At 46.3% G+C, this 3,226-nt stretch overlaps 1 long non-coding RNA gene across 1 annotated transcript; it reads right to left on the bottom strand.

Annotated features, from left to right (window-relative positions):
• Window positions 1-463: 463 nt before the first annotated feature.
• On the bottom strand, window positions 464-2,951 carry LOC122485098. Its single transcript, XR_006297786.1, has 2 exons — window positions 2,768-2,951; window positions 464-1,174 (listed from the first exon to the last, which is right to left on the bottom strand). It is a non-coding gene; the product is annotated as an uncharacterized LOC122485098 (long non-coding RNA).
• Window positions 2,952-3,226: the final 275 nt, after the last annotated feature.

Below are 3,226 nucleotides of genomic sequence, written 5' to 3' on the forward strand. Positions count from 1 at the left end.
GGGTCAGCGACTCGGGTTGGTATCATCTGGGCTGTTCTTCTGCTGGTCTTGTCTGGAGTCATTCATCTGTCTGTAGTCATCTGGGGTCTTAAATGGGGCTGATGGTCAAAGGTGGCCTCACCCACTTGTCCGCGGTTGGCCAGTTGGATACAGGCGGCCTGCTGTCCAGCGTCCTTAGTTCTCCTGCATATGGCCTCTGTGGAACTTGCTCGGGTTTGTTCACATCTCAGTCTCAGGGTTACGGACACAGACGAAAAGGGGCCAGCCCTTTTGTGCAAGCGGCTCTTAAGCTTCCGCCTGCATCACATTTGCTAACGTCCATTGGCCGAGCCCAGATTCAAGGAGTGAAGGAATAACTCCCACCCCTCGACGGGGAGTGCAGAGTCACTGCAAATGGACTGGCGGGTAGGATGGGAAAAATTATTGCAGCCATCTTTGTAAACAAATGACCACCCCTACCACCTACTCAATATGTTTTTTATTTAGTAAATATCGTGTGCCATATGCTAGGACCTAGTGAGAAGACAAAACATTTTCTGTCCTCAAGAAGGTCTAATGTAGGGAAGAACACACAGACAGCCAAGCTAACAGCACAATGCGGTGCAACTGGAGCCACAACAACGTTTAGAGGACACCATGCAAGCAGGTGGGGGGACGCATGAGGCACACTGGGTGACAAACATAGGCAAAACTGCCTGGTGGAAGTGACTGCCAAGGAGTCTTGCGACCCTCTCTACTGTGGCTTCTCAATGGGTAGAAAGGGAGGGGGAGGATGAGGGGAACGCTGAGAAACGAAGTCAAAGACCTACCAACTTCAATCAGCTTTCAAATTCCAATCAGCTTCCTTTCACGCATTAAACATGGAATCACAAAATCAAGATAGAACTCTGAAGTCGAGCAGAACAAAAGAAATATGACAAGGCCATTTTTCCTGAGGCTCCCCAGTCTCCCAGATCACATTCTTCATAAAAGATCACATTCCCAGTCTCATCAGATCACATTCTTTATAAAAGATCCTTTGCGGAAGTGATTTTCCCAGATTGAGGTTGTGGACAGAGTGCCTACTGCTCACAGCTTTGGGTCTGGAGCACAGTCTTTATCATTCATTCTCAGGAATGCCACCTGTCACATGTTTCCGGAAGAAGGCCATGATCAGCATCGTGGCCAAAACGCCCTAGAAGACAACAGAAGAACGGCATTGAAAATGTAACAATGAGGGGTGCCTGGGTGGCTCGACCAGTTAAGTGTCCGACTTCCACTCAGGTCATGATCTCACGATTCATGTGAATTCCAGCCCAGCATTGAACTCTCTGCTGTCACGGTGGAGCCCACTTCAAATTCTCTGTCCCCTTCTCTCTCTGCCCCTCCTCTGCTCATGCTCTCTCTCCCTCTCTCTCTCTCAGAAATAAATTAAAAAACATTTAAAAAAAATTTAAATGTAACGATACAAAGTACATGGTTGGTGCTCAATGAATGATTCAAAATTTTTAAAAATGGGGGGCACGCCTGGGTGGCTCAATTGGTTAAGCCTCTGACTTCATCTCAGGACATTATCTCGTGGTCCGTGGGTTGGAGCCCCATGTTGGGCTCTGTGTGGACAGCTCAGAGCCTGCAGCCTGCTTCGGATTCTGTATCTCTCTCTATCTCTGCCCCTCCCCCACTCTCTCTCTCTCTCAAAAATGAATGAGTTAAAAAAGTTTTTGGGTTTTTTTTTTTTAATGCTTAGAAGAAAGGACATACACCTAACAGTAATCTGTGTTTATCTCTGGTCTAGTCACTGGAATGTAACGGGGACAGTTGCTTTCATTTCCAGTATTTACTTCCACATTGTTTGAATGTTCTACAATCAGCAGATAGGACTGCTAGTGCCGTAAGTTTAAAAATGGAAAAAGAGCCAAAGGTCTGAAGCATTTCCATCTGATGCTACCACTACTACCAATAATGAAAACTCTCAGTGAGGGCCACTTGGGTGGCTCCGCCAGTTAAGCACCTGACCCCGGATTTCAGCTCGGATCGTGATCTCATGGTTGGTGGAGTTCGAGCTCCCCATCTGGCTCTGCACTGACAGCACAGAGCCTACTTAGAATTCTCTCTCCCTCCCTCTCTCTCTGCCCTTCCCTTGCTCGCGTTCACTCTCTCTCTCTCTCAAAATAAATAAATAAACTTAAAAAAAAAACTTCTTATTGACTATTTTGTATGTGCTAAGCATTTTTTTAAGTATTTAACACATAACTAACTCTATGAGTTAGGTACAATCATTTTTCTTGTTTTATAGATTAGGAAACTGAGACTCAGCCAGGTTATATAATTTGCCCAGGATGACATAGCTAAGCAATGTCAGAGCAAGAGTCTGATTCTGGGCTGTTTGGTTTGAGAGGTTTATTTATAATCACTATGTTATGCTCAAATACCACTGTTAGCAGGGGAACGGGACAAATAGCTCTGGAAACCTGAGAGTAAGACCCCAAGCAGCAAGTACAATCTCGTAAAAGCTTTATATTTTATCTTTTTTTTTTAAATGTTTATTTTTGAGACAGAAAGAGAGAGACAGAGTGTGAGCAGAGGAGGGGCAGAGAGAGGGGGAGACACAGAACCCGAAGCAGGATCCAAGCTGTGAGTTGTCAGCACAGAGCCCAACACGGGGCTCGAACTCACAAGCTGTAAAACTATGACCTGAGCGGAAGTCGGGCGCTTAACCGACTCAGCCACCCCGGCGCCCCTATATTTTACCTTCTAACTTCATGACATACTTTCTGTCTCCAAATACCTATACATTTATTTGAAAATGAAAGCAAGCGAACTGTTTCCCATCACGTCCATCCTGGGGCTTTGTGTGTCCGGGTCGCGCCACTGTGAATGTCCAGAGAACGGTGTCGCGCACAAAATCCGTTCTTCGCGTCTCTCGCATTCTCTGGTAGATAACCAGCGCACGATGTTTTCCTAAGATCTTAGAAGAGACCAAACATCAGTTAACTTCAGTTTCTACCCTGGTTCCCGTTCAGGAGATGCATTCTTTCTGCCTATTAAGTAAAATATACCAGATGACCTGTCTGGTGACCCTGACTGATCGGCGGTGCCGCTGACCCAGGGCGTGACATTCCTCAGACTGGCCCCAGCTGTCTCTGACGTGGTCGTCTCCTCCACACGTCCCACAGTCTACTTTCTAGGAATTTGTACACAATCTCGGCTACAATGATTCGGTTCAAGCCAAGACAACAGTTGGTAA

The sequence above is a fragment of the Prionailurus bengalensis genome, chromosome E1 (assembly GCF_016509475.1).
Source record: "Prionailurus bengalensis isolate Pbe53 chromosome E1, Fcat_Pben_1.1_paternal_pri, whole genome shotgun sequence".
Taxonomy (NCBI): Eukaryota; Metazoa; Chordata; class Mammalia; order Carnivora; family Felidae; genus Prionailurus; species Prionailurus bengalensis.